The sequence below is a fragment of the Acomys russatus genome, chromosome 8 (assembly GCF_903995435.1).
Source record: "Acomys russatus chromosome 8, mAcoRus1.1, whole genome shotgun sequence".
In the NCBI taxonomy this organism is placed as follows: domain Eukaryota; kingdom Metazoa; phylum Chordata; class Mammalia; order Rodentia; family Muridae; genus Acomys; species Acomys russatus.
In genome coordinates this window covers 46,054,527-46,071,014 of record NC_067144.1, presented here as the reverse complement: position 1 = coordinate 46,071,014, position 16,488 = coordinate 46,054,527, and positions in this window count along the sequence as shown.

Genomic DNA, 16,488 nt, shown 5'->3' with positions numbered 1-16,488 from the left:
TTATCATAAAAATTTGTAAGTAAATTTGGATTGTTTTGGTAGAACTTCAAATAATAAACATCTGTTTTAATTGAAGCTAAGGTTTTACAAATTCTGACCTTATTAAAACATTCAGTTTTAATGGTAGAACTGAAAATTATGCAGTCTCCTCTCAGTTTTGATGTTTTATTCTTATTTAAATGTTTTAATAATGTAGCACAGCAAAACTGACAATTTTCTGTCATTAGCTACCTTTGACTTGGTTATGAAAATGAAAGGTGGTAGTAGGTAGATTTGATGGGAGAGTCCTGGATCAGTAATGTAATATATTGCCTGAGGGCAGAGGCCTGTGCTTGCTGAGTTGCTGTGTAGCATAGACCTCAGAGATGACCATACTCCTCAAAGAGATAAATAGCAGGCTCTCTCAGGCTTCCCCAATATGAAATCTATTAAGAGGTCAAATAAGAATGTTGATGTAATATTTTAGTTTAAGAACACTGATGTTCATAGTTTACAACCAAGGAAAGCAACTCATTTAGTCACACAGAGGAGTTCTGTAATTATAAATATATAAATAAATAAATAAATAAATAAATAAGCAATGGCAGGCCAAGCAGCAATATAAAGAGATATACACAGTAATTATTTTTTTCTTTATTTTTTTTATAAAGATTTGTTTGTTTTATTTATTTATTATGTATACAGTACTCTGCCTGCATGTACACTTGGAGTCCAGAAGAGGGCACCAGATCACATTATAGATGGTTGTGAGCCATTATGTGGTTGCTGGGAATTGAACTCAGGACCTCTGGAAAAGCAGTCAATACTCTTAAAGTGTGAGCCATCTCTCTGGTCCCCTATATACAGTAATTAAATCACTTCTACTCTGTTCACCTTAAAGGGGGAATTCATAATCCTCTTTCTTAACTCATATCACCTTACTTGGAATACTTAAGCCTGCCACAGATTGCTGGTACCACTGATCCCTTGTCATGAAGAATAATTGAACTGTAATATCTCACCTTAAAACCTAATAAAAACTAGCACTGAAGGATAATGAAGTGTAAATAATAAAAACAAAAGGTGGGGCATTGGCTGGAGTTAGTTTAAAGGCTGTGCTATCTAAATTAGAATACTTAAAGCAGAAATTTGAACTGCTTCCATACTCACTATTATTTTTATGTAATAATTATGTTAACTGTTAATGATGTGGGAAATTTTTATGACTTATTTTTTCAGACCTATAACTACCACTTTTCTAAGCCAGCATAATCTCTAACTCCATTTTATACTCACAAACACATACAGTTTCCACTCTGTCAGCAAAGAAACTTCTCTTTGCAAAACATGGAGACCATTACAGGAAACCACACCCAACCAAAATGCAGAGTTGTGGAGCGTTATACAGATTGAACAAGTTATACATATATACATGCAATAACAATTAGTAGGAAAAAGCAGTCACGAATTTGAAGAAGAGCAAGAACAGATATGTGAAAGGATTCGCAGTGATGTAATGTTGTAACAATATTATAATCTTAAAAATGGAAAAAAAATTCTTCCCATGAAACATTCTAGAGCATGTTAGTGGTTCTCCCAGAATTTTTTTCTTAGTGTCTGTGCTTATTGAAATTCCTCAAGACCTCCCCTCCCTTCTTTGAATGTTAAATTAACTCAAGGAAGAGAGCATTGCTTAGTGGAATGATGTAGTACATTCTACTCAGCAAAATCTGTCTGAGTACTGAATTTAAAACTGTTTACTTGGGGGCTGGAGAGATGGCTCAGAGGTTAAGAGCACTGACTGTTCTTCTAGAGGTCCTGAGTTCAATTCCTAGCAACCACATGGTGGCTCACAACCATCTATAATGTGATCTGATGCCCTCTTTGGGCCTGCAGGCAGAACACTGTATACACAATAAATAAATCTTTAAAAACAAACAAAACAAAACAAAACAAAAAACTGTTTACTTAGCCATGTGGCTCACACCTTTAATCCCAGCACTCAGGAGGCAGAGGCCAATGGAGCTCTGTAGTTTGAGGCCCGTTCGGTCTACAGAGTGAGTTCCAGGACAGCTATAGCTACACAAAGAAACTTTATTTTAAAAGAAAAAAACCTTTATTTATAGGTTTATAAGAACCAATCAGTAAATAAAAATGTTTTCAAATCTATATTTATACTTGCATAATAATTACTGCTTATGCAAATTAATGGTAGAGACTTCTGAGTATTTAGAAGAAATAATCAAGGAACAAAGATAAGGGGCATTGGAAATAAAGAAGTGATAACAAGAAAAAACGATATGTAAATATTATATTCAGTTTCATTTCAGACATCTGCCTGAGAAAAACCACTGTGTTCTTAACCTCACAACCCTCTAATTGCCCGACTCCCACTCACAATCTCACACTCTCACCAAATAAATATAACAGTGCAATAGATTTCAAGTTTGTTTGTAAAACTAGAGCCTATGTTCCTGAAGAAAATACAATTGACTTTTTAAAGGATAAAAATGATATTAACCCAGAATTAAAAGTAGTGTGGAATTTAAAAGCTTTTTAAAGTAGTGATGAAATGTAAGGGATTAAAAAGCAGTATAAAATATAATTGACGATCTTCATAAAACTAACACTAGAAGTAAGTAGAAACATGTTCAAAACCACAGTAGAGGAAAAATGTCTACAGTCAAGCAGGACAAAAAGGCTCAGAGGGGGATTTCTGCCCCCAGGCGGTAAGTGACAAAGACTGCAGACTCAACTGAAAACAATTCGAAATTCAATATAATTAAAAAACCACCTACATGTGTGTGTTGGGAAACTGATGAAGCAGTGAAAAGTAAAGGGAACTGTTCTAGGATGAGGTGACCCCTTGTGTCTAGCCTGCTGACATTACAGGGACTGGTCAGTGACTGCAATTATGGGCTTTTAATGAATACATAAATAAATCTAGCAAAAATATGGGAAGTCTTCCAAGGAACGAATCCGACTCTTTGAAAGACTCAAACTGGTGTTTTATTTTATTCTTTTTTTTTTTTTTTTTTTTTAACCATACGCTTTCTAAATGCTGAAGTTATATGTTAAATAAACAGAAATCTTAAGGTATAAATGACAAATTGCATATTATCTTCCTATTGAGTGTATACACACACACACACACACACACACACACACACACTACTGAAAGCTTAGTGGCTTCAAACAACACAAATATATATTAAGAGTTTACAATTAAAAATTGGTAATGTCAGATAAAATCAAGGTTCAAGAGTGCTGTACACATTTATTGACGACCTACTTATAATCTCTTTATAAAACTTTTTCCTTGACATTAATTTTTATATAAAACCTTTCCCTTGACATTAATTTTTAATTGATAACTTCACACATGTATATAATGTGTTTTGACCAAATCCATTCCCCCTCCAAGCCCTTCTCTATTCCTATAAACTCTGCTTTTGGTTTTGTTTTGTTTTAAGCATTCCGAGTCCACTTTGTGCTGCCTGTCTGCATGTGAGCAGGGACAGAACTTCAACTGTCCATGCTGGGATTTAGGCTGGTTTGATTTCATACAAGGTCTTTCGTATACAGTTTCTTGGCTTTTTCAGAGAGAATTTTTCTTTTTCCGGGTTCTAGACGTTATTTATGCTGCTCGGCTCATTGTTTCCATTACTAAGCCCACCATGGCTGGTTCCATGGTTGCTAGGACTCTAATTCTCCGTCCTCTGTTTCTGTCTTTCCCAGTGTGTGATTCCTTGGAGTCTCAAAAACTCAGTGTAACCAGGCGCTGAGAGAGACTCGGCCAATCAGAACAGCTCAGACCCGAGATACATGGCTTCATTGTACACATAACTTTTAGAAACCACTTCTTACACATACTCAAGAATTACTTTTATGAAACCTGCTAAGAGAAAGAGAGTTCCACATACCCAGACACCAAAACTAAAATAAATGAATCCCAGATCATCTAGATATTGGAATTAGTACACTTCAAAATATCCATGAATAAATGTGTGCTAAAGTGGTGTATTATCAGTAATTATCATTTTTTCTTGTCAATTAAATAGAATTCTAAATGAAAATAAAACTATAATATCTCAAATTATGAACTTACAGATAGATTATTATAGGAAACAGTTAAATAAATATGCTCAATATTTATAGAATATTCCCTACGCCTGTGGGAGGGAAAGAATATTCAAAATAAAGATATATTTAAACAAAAAGAAAGCTGAGCTATTTCATTATCATCAGAGCCATCGCCATCATCAAAGTTATAATACTAGAAACAGTTGCTAGGACAGTAGAGAAATGATCACAGATTGCAAATCAGGATGTAAAAAAGAATAAACTGCAGTTTGTGAAACAATATAAATAATATTGTGGCATAAGCAGTACAACACAGAAGTAATCATTTTAGTCACATAGAGAAAATACAAATAAGACCAAGAAGATATGTAAAGCATCTCAAATAAAAATCATTCCGAATAGCATAACATTTAGAAAAATGGAAACATAGAAATACTCTTTTGAGGTCATTGTTAACATTATTTATTATGATAAAATGCCCATTTTTGTGTAGATATAAAAGCAATATTTTTGTAACTTGGAAGGAGGAAAATTGCTCTTTAATGCATAAAAATAATTGCTCTTCTTTAGAGTCAGCCATTGTTTAACTAACTGAACATTAACCATGCATATTAGGTGAAGTTTGAAATCTCAGCTTATGCTTGATATATAATAACACTAAGCACATTTGAAAGGGTGTGTGTGTGTGTGTGTGTGTGTGTGTGTGTGTGTGTGTGTGTGTGTGTGTGAATATGCAAACAGGTTCCTGAAACATGAGATAAATGCAGTTATGTGCTGTCCTGTCTGGGTGCTGGGAACCAAACTCTGGTCAGCTAAAAGAGAAGTGAGAGTTCTTAACTGCTGTGCCATTCTCCTGCCCCCATTAAGCACATTTGTGCAAAGTGAATTTAATTCAGAAATAGAGCAGTGAAGTTACAATGCATTTGGTATCTCACTTATGCAATGGCCAGCATGCGTGTTAGGTGCTTTGCTCAAAGCAAGATTGTTCAGAAAGCTTACAAAAATTAGAAATAGAGGAGAACATCTTCTTTATGACAAAACTTACCTAGGGCACAGAATACTACAGGCTGACAATTGCCAGTGGCTCCAAGACAAGGGATGTGATCTCCTACACACCTTCCAGCTCCATGCTGAGATTTGACCCATTTGGGGCTTGGGCAGTTTTTGTACTATGAATTTATAAAAATCTCAATCTTATAAATGTGAATAAAACATATTTTATCTAATTTAAATACATATACACTTAAAAACACACTGCTTCAACAAGCCTGTTTCAATAAAAGAAATGTGAATGAAAAGCAGAAAAGATTTAATTTTGTGTCCTAGCTGAGTTGTGGCTAGAGCCGTAGCAGATAACAAAAGAATCTCAGGAGGCCAGGCTCTGGGAGCAATTCTCCTTAGAGCGTTATCATCCCTCAGTGCCACTTAGCCTCTAGAGATCTAGCCGATGAGATGAGTTCAGCAGAGGGGCAGTCCACGAGTTCTCCCAGCTCCCTCAGCTGTTCATGCTAGTGACAGGCTCAGTGTGAGGTGACACATGGAAATGTGGCAAGAATCGAAGTGCATAATTTGTTTTTTTTTTTTTATCAAAGATTAAATAAAGAGAGGAACGGATCAATAATGAACATTTGCATGAATAAACACAGTCCATGCTTGTAATCTTTCCATCACAGCTTCCTGAACCACAGTGCACACGATCCTAATGCATTGCTGAAATGCCTTGGGAGACCAAAAATTGTGTGTGTGTGTGTGTGTGTGTGTGTGTGTGTGTGTGTGTGTGTGTGTGTTGTTTAATTTTTAAAGTGTAGTAATCCGTGAAATTATGTCATATCCTAAGGGACACATTTGGCTGCAGCTAAGTAGGTGCTAAATGGGATTTCTTTCATTAGACCAGTGGTTCCAGTATCATAAAGTAAAAAGGACGTTAGATGAAATCCACATACATCCATGGAAATGTCTTTTTTGGAGGCAGTACAACAACAACAGAAGAAGAAAGAATGAGAAACAGTATAGCAAGAAAAGTGTTTTTTACGTTAGTAAAACAAGACATAGTGAACTCAGAATCTTCATGTTTTCGGTCCTGAGGAGAACTAGCATTCCACAGAAACCATCATAGCCTCCAGCTGTCAAACCACCATAGATCTCAATGCTGATCAGAAACTCTTTCCTTTAGCATGTGTGGGTGCACTGAACAAGAGAGACATTGGGCTTCAGATGTTCAAGGGAATAACACGAATATGAATTCTATATTTTTATTTGTTTGTGCAGTTCCAGTCATGAGAACATTAGACTGAGAAAGTGATGATAAACCTTTAATAACAAGACTATACTACAAATATATGCATATCCTTTTTTCTTTAATACTGTCTTCATCTCATCTAGCCTGTCTCCGTCCTCCATATAGGAAAGGGCTATTTCATTTTTATCAGGAAGTTTAACAAGCAACATAGAACAGAATATCAGAGATCCAAGAAATATTACTATGTGACAGTGACAAAGCAGGGATACCTCATGATAAAATGACAGCTGTAAGCATATCACCTCCTGAAAAGAAAATACAAGATGAGGGCAGAGCAAAAACTGACTGATGCGGGAAAGTTGTTCGTCTCCATGAAAAGGAGTAGGAGGAGAGGATGAGATGGGTGTTGATTTTGGATAAAAATCCCTGATCCTAAGACAGTGTATTGGTTTTACATTTGGATACATGGTAAACTCTTGGTATTGGACTCCAGTATAAACTGTTATTTCAGTATCATTGCTAGTGTATTGCAGTGTTTGGTTGTGGAACTGAGCATCCCACTGATAAGGGGTGAAGCATTGTTAGCACAGGGATGCCATAGTTAGTTTATTGTTGCAAAAGGCTTTTGAGCAACGCACAAGGAAGCAATATTCCCTGTCTGCGATACAAAGCACTCTTATTTTTAAATTTTTTTATTAATTTATTCTTGTTACATCTCAATGTTTATCCCATTTCTTGTATCCTCCCATTCTTCCCTCCCTCCCATTTTCCTATTATTCCCCTCCCCTATGACTGTTCCTGAGGGGGATTACTTCCCCCTGTATATGCTCATAGGGTATCAAGTCTCTTCTTGGCAACCTGCTGTCCTTCCTCTGAGTGCCACCAGGTCTCCCCCTCCAGGGGACATGGTCAAATGTGAGGCACCAGAGTACGTGAGAAAGTCATATCCCACTCTCCACTCAACTGTGGAGAATGTTCTGACCATTGGCTAGATCTGGGTAGGGGTTTAAAGTTTACCTCCTGTATTGTCCTTGGCTGGTGCCAAAGCACTCTTGCTCTTTCCCTTCATGTCAAGAACGCTATAAATAGTGGATCGTATTGATCAACACAACACACTATGGATTAAACATAGTGTGTATTCTTTTAGGCAGTGCTACTGAAAATGCTACTCGAATCATGAAATAAAAGGTATTCCTATTCAGTATACATGTTTCGAAATGTAAACAGAGTTGACAATTCTTTTGATAGAATTACCTACTATGGGGCACAAACCAGTAAATCTTATGTATTCTACCCATTAAGGATTATTCTGCAGCTTGTTGAAATTTTATTATCTCACTATGATCCATTAGCACCTTAGTTATGGGGAGATTAAAAGGGGGATTAGGACAGATGCTAGGACTCATTGCTGGACTCTGGGCAGAGCACTGAGAGTAGTATGGAAAAATTGGGGGTGGAAGGACCCAGAGGGTTCAGGAACTCCACAAGGGACCATCAGTACTGCTGGATCTGGACCCAAGGGAGCCAGCACAAACTGTTGCACCAGCCAAGAACAATGCATGCAGTAAACCCCCTTTTCAGATCTAGCCAGTGGACAGCTTATTCTCCACAGTTGTGGGAAGAACGGAGACTGCCTCTGACATGAACTCTGGTTCTCCCGATTTGATCACCTCCCCTTGGCGGGGACACCTTTCAGACACTCAGAGGAAGGGCTGCAGGCTATTCTGATGAGACTTGATAGGCTGTGGTCAGATAATTGGGGAGTAGGTCCCCTTCTGTCAGAGGTCTAGGAAAGGGAAATAGGATGGAAGAGGGAGGGAGGGTGGGAATGGGGAGATACAAGCCAGGGGGATAACAATGGGGATATCATATGAATAAATTATAATAATTAAATTTTAAAAAGGAAAGAAAAGTGAACATTGAGAAAAGAGTTTGGTCTTCCAAATCATTCCTTGATTGAGAACCCTACTTGTAATTTGCCAGAACCTACCAGAAAGAAGAGGCTCCACTGACTGGGAGTAAACATTCAGTGTAAATAGCAGTTTGCCATTCTGCAACCTAGAGCCTTACCAAAAGGGATCAATTCTGGAAGATTAGAATTTTCTCCTCTGTTCAATTCCAATGTCACTTCTGAATAGCTCTGGTTTGTGTGATATGCCTTTTGCCTACTAAAGATGTCTCCCCTTCTTTCTGTTTTGTGTGTGTGTGTGTGTGTGTGTGTGTGTGTGTGTGTGTGTGTGTGTGGTTTTTTAAGACAGGGTTTCTCTGTGGAACCTTGGCTGTCCTGGAATTTGTAGGCCAGGTTGGCCTTGATAGAGGAAGGAGGGAGGGAGGGAGTTCAAACTTTTCTGGATAACTATATCATACATTAAAAATCTAACAAGAAGATAACATGTTCCTTGTAAGAAGAAAAGACTTAAATCAGCAGTTTTTCCTGTCATTGAAACTGAGGAGGACATAAAGTATGATTATAATTTTACAATAGAAATATCCACAAGAATTTGATCATTATTAAATCCTATGTTTTTCCATTTTTTGGCGGGGGTAGGTTAATTATCTACAAAAGGAAAGGTGAATTTACATTTTAATCAGTCAAAATGTTATTATCAACATTTTTGGCAGTCTCAAGGTGAAGCCAACCACAAAAAATAAAATTAAGAGCAGAATGGCTAAAAGAACAGATGGTAAAGAGGCTTTGCAAAGCTACTGAAAGTTCCTATTTATCTCTAAGTGTTCACTTAGCTACTAAGTCTTTTAGTCTCCTGGAAAATTTATTACTCAATTCTCAGAAGAATGTTAATTGTCTCTTTTATATAAGAACCCCTAGGCTATCTTGTACACATGACATTATCAAATAACTGTTGGCACAGTTTTGTTTTAAGTTAAACATCAAAAAAATCTAGTAAATTATTTATAAATTATCTATATCAAATACAAATATTTGTAGGATCCTATGCAGTTTCCTTCGCCCCCCCCCCCTTCCCTTTGTTGTTGTTTCAAGGCAGGACTTCTCTGTGTAACAGCCCTGGCTTCCCTGGAACTCTCTCTGTAGTCCAGGCTGACCGCAAACTCACAGAGATTCACCTGCCTGTGCCTCCTAAGTGCTGCTATTAAGGGCATGGGCCCCCACTACTGGGCACTTTGCAACCTTTTTAAGGAAAAAAAATCCAGAATCTAGCTGTGCCAGAGTTTGGGGAGCATACTGAACGCACCTTAGAACACATGAAAACACAGAGAGAAAAGTGTTTGCAATGCAGTAACCGTGTCATTACAGTGCAGTGTTGCAAGTTACACTATACTGCCAAAAATAATAGCTCCATTCTTTTTACACAAAAAGTAAAATATTCCATAGTGTAAATGTACCACAGTTTCTTTATCCACTCTTCTACTGAGGGACACTTAGGCTGTTTCCAGGTTCTGGCTATTATGAATAAGGCTGCTATGAACATGGTTGAGCAAATGTTCTTGCTGTGTGCTGGAGTATCTTCTGGGTATATTCCAATGAGTGGAATAGCTGGGTCTTGAGGAAGCCCTATTCCCATTTTTCTGAGATAGCACCAGATAGATTTCCAAAGTGGCTGTACTAGTTTGCATTCCCACCAGCAATGAAGGAGTGTTCCTCTCTCCCCACATCCTCGCCAGCATGTGGTGTCATTTGAGTTTTTGATCTTAGCCATTCTGATGGGTGTAAGATGGAATCTCAGAGTTGTTTTGACTTGCATTTCTCTGATGACTAAAGACGTTGAACATTTCTTTAGGTGTTTCTCAGCCATTCGATATTCCTCTGTTGAGAATTCTCTGTTTAATTCTGAGCCCCATTTCTCAATTGGGTTATTTGGTTTTGTTTTTGTGGTGTTTAATTTCTTGAGGTCTTTATATATTTTGGATATTAGACTTTTGTCAGATGTAGGGTTGGTGAAGATCTTTTCCCAGTCTGTAAGCTGTTGCTTTGTTCTCTTGACAATGTCTCCTGCCATACAGAAGCTTCTCAGCCTCAGCTATTAAAAACAGGGACAAATGGATTGAACTAGAAATAATTATAGTAAGTGAGTTAACCCAGAAGCAGAAAAATTCAAATGGTGTATACTCACTTATATCTGGACACTAGCCCAAGGGGCATGTCCTATGAAAGTCTTCACATACCAGGAAAGCAGGATAGAGGGGAGGACATCCTACTGGGACCCTAGGTGAGAGAAGTATAGGAGATTGGGTAAATAGAAGGATCCAGAGAGTCCTAGAAACCTACAAGAAGAACACTATGATAGGCAGATCTGGGCCCAGGGGTTCTGCTCAAGCTGTGGCACCAACCAAGGACAATATGTGCAGTGAGCATCAAATCCCTACCCAGATCCAGCCAAGGACCGGACATTCTCCACAGTTAAGTGGAAAGTGGGGGCTGACTTTCACATGAACTCTGGTGCCCCATTTCTGACCATGTCCCGTGCATAGGGAGGTCCGGTGGCACTCAGAGGATGGATAGCAGGCTACCAAGAAGAGACTTGATACCCTTGAATCATATACAGGAGGAGGAGGCCCCCCTCAGTCATAGTCATAGGGGAGGGGAATAGGGTGAAAGCAGGAGAGAGGGAGGAATGGGAAGTGACAAGGGATGGGATAACAATTAAGATGTAATATAAATATTATTAATAAAAAAGATAATAAAAAATAAAATATAAAACAAGAAACTGTCACTAGTTCCAGCTACAAATGAGAACATAAATCTTGCATTAAGACATCCTATCCTAATTTTTATTTCCAGATGTTCAGCATGGAGATTTGAAATCTTTTCTTATTCTGATTGTAAGTGTTTGAGTTCATTATGCATCAAATAAAGAGTGATATTAATGCATAAATTATCAATAAAGGATGGAATATTTGTTTATGTCTTCCTCAATTTTAAGAAAATGTAGCGATATCTCAAGGCAGTTATCAAAGGATAAGTTTACTTTTTAATTATATCTGAGATGTTTTGTGAAAAGAGTTGACATTAATTAATACACAATAGAATTTACCTATGTCTTAACATTTAATTCAAAGTGCTAAAGAATTTAATAAAAATATGCCATGTGTATACTTTCAGGACTCTTACATGTTAAATTTATGGTAAAAAAAAAACAGTCATCTTTGTTTTTTATTGTAAACTTTCACTGTTCTCAATCACATATTGAAACATAATGTTAGTTATGTCAATTGTGTGTTAACATAAAAAATTAGTTGTACATTTTTGTCCAGAATTTAGAGGTGTCAAATCTCTGTGATTTGTACTCTATTAAAAATGTACATTCATTTATTCCTTTAAATGGAATATCTACAAAAATGTTTTGGAAGGTTAATAGTTAGAGGATGAAGATCAGAAATATTGATGGAGTCTACATACTGGCATTCTGAAACCAAGAACCATGAAGTAACTTCTTCAAGGTCACTGGGGAAAGAATGGAAATGCTAAGATGCAGAATCTAATTGTTTAGAATGTAATCAGGTCTCCTTTCAACATATAAATGATCTTTTTGCACATATTTTACTGCTGATAGAACTATTAAGCCAGGTAGTAAATGAATACAGACCCATTTATCATCCTTTTCTTCTCAGATATATTTCAGTAGGGTTTCTTTGTAATTTTAATAATCAATATTTTAAAGGCAAGGAGAGAATTTTAGGGTGATAGTCTTCTATTTTTCATATTTGCTAGGCTAAAGCATCTGTAAATTGATGGATTCCTATGTAGCCTCTCTCCAACAATGTCCACTGGCATCTAGCCTTACTGAATACGACTGTCTAGGGAGACTGAGATCTTTATTTCTCTTATGTTTTCCAGATTCTACTCCTATATGTTATTTTATTACTATCTCCAACCCCAAAATTAATCCTATCATTGTCAGTCTCTTCTGGCCTTATGTGGGCCAGCAGTCATTCATCCTTAAAGCAAGATGACACAGCACAGTATTAATACAATAAATTCTCTTAATAAAGAACATTCATACCAGGATTAAATTATGTCATTTGTGCTTTTCTTAAATGGCACCATTTTTCATTTGTTCTGAGCTTAGAGCTAAAGCCTGCTCAAGATGAATTTAGTATCTGTAGAGATGGATACGGAGGAGTTCAAACACCAGCCCCCTGGATGAGTTGTCAAATAATAGAAATGTTGGGGAAACAAATCAGAACAATAGCAAACTGTCTGTAAGAACTCCACACAGGGCATTATAAAGGATGAGTAATTCCATTCCAAGACCCTATCTTCTTGTCTTCTTTGTACCTCAGAGCAAGATGCTAGAACTAAGCATCCTTTCATTGCATTCCAAGAAACAGCCCCATCCATTTTCCCTAACGTCAATCTATGAAAGTACTTACATCTCACTCTTATGCTGCAATTCCTTTTATGGTTATTCCTAAAGACTAATTTGTGGGCTTTTTTTTTCATGTTTTTGTTCAAACCTCTTGAGGGAAAGAAAGCATTGTATATAAAAATAAGAATGTTGCTCATTTTCTGTTGCTTTGAGTTCTAGCCTTTTACTATGCCCAAGACATAAAACAGAAGTGCTAGAGCATCCTTCATCTACTACCTTCTGTTATTCCCCTGGTGTAGATTCTTATTGGGCATTCCTTCTGCAGTTGGTAACAGTGGGACTTTCTCAAGGCTATGGCTTCTGGTAAGCCATGTAGAAGACTTCCATATGGTGCAACTCCTCTGAGCCATGCGTGCTCCAGTGAGCTCAGTAAACGCAATAGTTCAGAAAGCTCAACTGAGATGGAATCATTTGTTTGTTCTTTAAGAGCCTGCTTTATACGTGGTAAATTGGTGCCTTGTTATACCTCCCAAGGAAAAATAAGACAATGGCAGATTGCATAATACTGAGATAAACTTAACTTGGCCGCAATGCATTATCTGTCTTAAACATAAATAGACTTTTTTCCAAATATTTTGCAGCACTTACTGGAAGCCCATAAGTAAAATTGTCAGTTATTTTCCTGCCATATGATCAGTCCCTGACAGGTGTTGTATTTATTCAGCGCCCAGCTCTTTTATATTCTGGAAGAATTAATTTGAGGTTCATTTATATCGATATCGATATAGATAGATAGATAGATAGAGATATAAATAGATAGATAGATAGATAGAGATATAAATAGATAGATATAGAGAGAAAATAATTAATTATAATAACCGCTGCCAACGTATCTTTCAGAATTATTTTTTCATTTAATTTTGTAATGCATTTAAAGTTGTTCTCTCTCTCTTTCTTTCTTTCTTTTCTTTTTTTTTATGCTTTGACAAACTATAATGTTCTATATGTTCAGGCCCTCCATCTAAACTTTTAAATGAAATAAAATGAAGATTTTCAATTGTCATTTAATGTCTGCAGCATCTATAGAGTTAGATGTTTTATTCTTAGTTTTGTTCATTTGTGAGAATTTGTTATCTGTTTTTCATAGTTCTGTCGACTTAGTTAATATTTTCAAATTTTTATTAAGTTTTATTTTTACAAATTAATTATTTAAATTTAATTCTTTTGCCTTTTTACTTAATTTGGCTTTAGCTTTTTGCCATTTTTCATACTTAGGTCATTAATTTTTGAGTTTTGATATTTTTAATAGCTAAAATTGCAAGTGGTCTTCTAAAATTGTTTTTGCCTATATCACACAGCATGTATATATAATATATATAATGTTATGTATACTGTGCATATATGTCTTATATAACCATCCAATTTTAAGTGTGTTCTGGTATCTACTTTAAGAATTTGTCTCTTCATCTTACTTAACCATGTTCTTTAATTTTCAAATAAATTGTTTTTCTTCTGATTTTATTATCTACATTTGACTTAATTTCTTCATAGCTGATAAAGATGAGCTATATTCTATCAATCCATTGAAATTTGTTGAAATTCACTTAAAGTTAAGGGTGTGGTTGACTCATACAAACGATGTTTTTCTAGCTCAAAGGAATGTGTACCTACATGTTAAGGTGATGGTTCCATATAAGTTGGTTGGTAAATGGTTAATGAGTCATCAGGACACTAATTAATTATTAATGTTTTTTTACCTTTTCCTCTTTGATCACTCAATCTTTCTCTTTCTTACTCCATTTAACAAATACCAGAAGAAATATTATTAAATATCCCTACAATGTGATAAATAGGGAAGTCATTAAAACTGGAGTGTGAGTTATTAGAGATTTTAATGGCATGGCATGCTTGGAGAAAGTTAAAAAGATTAAGAAAAACACTAAAAAAATTTGTGGGAAAGCTATAATGACTTTATTAAACATTGTTAAGTTTTAATGAGTCAACAGAGCATGTTTAACATCAAGGCATTAAAAACAAGACTAGACTTATGTCTATTAAAAGTCTTTTTTAAAAAAGCTTGTGGAGTAAATGCAGAAATGGGCATTACTCAAATTTAACAGAATATGAAATTTTGAATAGTTCCCCTAAACTAATGGAACAAACAAAAGTCTAATTGAATGAATGCAGAGACCAGTTGTAACCAGATTAATTATAAATGTGCCTAGAGTCGGTGGTAGAGTGTGAAAGGATGTGCAATACTGCGATGGAGATACGTGAAAAGAGAATCTATTTTATAAATGTAGGAGGGTTTGTTCAAGAAAGGGGGTATTTTCTCTAGAGTACAGAGTTTGCACTATTCCTCATTCTTGTTGCATTTCAAAGAGTGAGAATCACTATGATTTGGTATACATCTTCTTACTCAAGCACCCTTTTGCTGAGTCCCAGCTTCAGCACCTCAGAAAGTGACCACATTGGGAGATAGGGCCTTTAAAATGGTAAATTAATATGAATCTATGAAGGTAGACTATAATATAATCTGACTGGCATATTTACAGGGAAAGAAGACGAGTTCCAGACAAGGATAACTGGTGTTGATGAACACAGGGGTAAGACCTTATGAAGACCTGTAGGGTAAGTGTGAAGGTCTCACAAGACACAAAGACTGTGAGCATCTCTTCATGGGCTTCTAGCTCCAACAAATGAGAAAATAAACTTGTAGGGTTGAAACTACCTTGCAAATGACACAGAAAATTTTTATGGTAGTCCTAGCAGGTTAATATAGGAACATAATGGAGAAATAAATGAAGGTAGCTTTTACTCTCTGAAAGCCTTCAATAGCCTTTCAAGGTCATCACATATTTGCTTTTAAAACCCTCAATTTCAGTGGCTAGTAATATAAATACCCTGATGCTGACTGCTTTCTCTTGGTTCTTCCAATATACAATTTTCACATCCTAGCAAAATTCAGAATGTAAAATCTATATAAACCCAGCATCATTTAAACATATCCCACCTCTCATAAAATATCTTAGCAAAACTATGTTTGTAAGTAACTATATATATATAAGCATTAAGAGTTTCTGGGGTATATATGAAAATATGGCTAGAGACAACATAATTATAGAACAATGATATGATATTTAATTTTATAAAATTATATAAGAGGTCATTATAATTTCATGTAATGTATTTTCTAGATGAATTATGCTTGTACCTCTTGGTACTTGGGAGTATCCAAAGTCCTCTAACTCTTATACACTAGTCAAAGTCATAAAAGTTAAATACAGCAAATTGTACTTAAGAATAAATTAGCCAAGTATTATTCAGCTCTTCTTTATCTGCTCCATTTTGTCTCATATTACATCCATAAAGTGTGCCATGCTTACATATAGATAAGGTAGTCATGATTTGCAGGCATTAACTCAGTTTTGCTTTCAAATAAATGTGTCAACCCAAATTATTCTACATGGCCACAGGATTTGATTTGCAAAAGCAATAACTTTGCCTGGAGGTGCTAACATTAATTATTATAACTTTAATTTAAAAGCTGTTATTTAACAGTGGATTCTTTCCCTCTAGAAAACCTGAGTCATTTACTGAAGAACAAAGGGCAAAATTACAAAAATAGAGAAAACACTTTATAGACAAGGAGACAATATATACCCATTGTATGATTACATTATTATGTGTTTTTATGATTATATAAGAGAATCAGTGATAATTAAAAGAATACTGAACATAGATCAACAGTCAACCTGAATCATGAACAAGAAGTAGAATCAATCTGGTAATGTGCCTTTTAGATTTATAATGCAGGAATATGTTGAGGAGATTTCCACTCTTATAAATCGATAAAACAAGACTATGTGGTTCTACTGAGGATCAGAAGATACAATTCAA